Consider the following 1,013-nt stretch of genomic DNA (forward strand, 5'->3'; position numbering starts at 1 on the left):
GAGTGTAGTGGTGATTTTTTTCTCTGCTTTTCTTATTACTTCTTCATTCCATGTTAAGAAACACCCCCCATGCTTCAGACACATCATTGTGTACCAAAGGTTTTCTGGACATTGACTCGCAGTTGTACACACTCCCAGGGGGAGAACATCGGCAGTGTTGTGGTGTCTGGTTCATTGCTGCTGACCCTGTGCACTTCAAGGCACCCCACACCTTGAAAGTCAAAGAGGGCAAACCAGCCTTTGTCTCCACTGCCAGGAGGGCAGAAGGGGAGTAAAAGCAGACGCGAGCAGCTGACATTCTGTCCCCAGCTGTTACCAGACACTACAGACGTGTAAGACATCCTGCAATGCCTTCTCATTACCTTATGGGCATCATCTGTTACAACCACCTGCTGCAGAAGACCTCTAGCAGTACATATGCTGCATTGCTCCTCATCCTTCCACCTGGGGGAAAAAGACTGCTTTGTCCACCACAGTCCTGGCAAAGCACAAGGGCACTGAGAGCCAGGACTTGGGTCTGTGAGCAGGCCAGCTGAGTTTTGCCAGCTGTCCTGCACATCTGTGCTGATACACTGCAAGCTACAGAGCTAAGTTGGTTTGTTTTTGTTTGGTCTCCTGAGCAGCAAATTTAGTTACTATTTTCTGTCTCTGATCCACTGTCTAGACTGAAGACTCACAAACGCCTCAGCCTTCTCATAGTGTCCTTCCTCTACTTAAATTTACTGAAATGGTCAGAAAGTTGTGTGTGTTACCAGCAGAGAAACTGTCACGTTGTATCACAGAAACACGTAAGGTACTGGGCAGTAAAGCACAGACAGGCTTTATATTCTGAACTCAAGGCCACAGACAGGGTGGTGGTCAATGTCTCAATGTCCAGGCGCAGGCCAGTGATGAGCGGTGTCCCTGTGGGGTCTGTCCTGGGACCTGTGCTTTTTACTGTCTTTATCAATGACATTGACAGTGGGATCAAGTGCACCCTCAGCAGGTTTGCAAACACCCAGCTGAGTGGTGCA

Source organism: Aythya ferina (assembly GCF_964211825.1).
Source record: "Aythya ferina genome assembly, chromosome: Z".
NCBI classification, from domain to species: domain Eukaryota; kingdom Metazoa; phylum Chordata; class Aves; order Anseriformes; family Anatidae; genus Aythya; species Aythya ferina.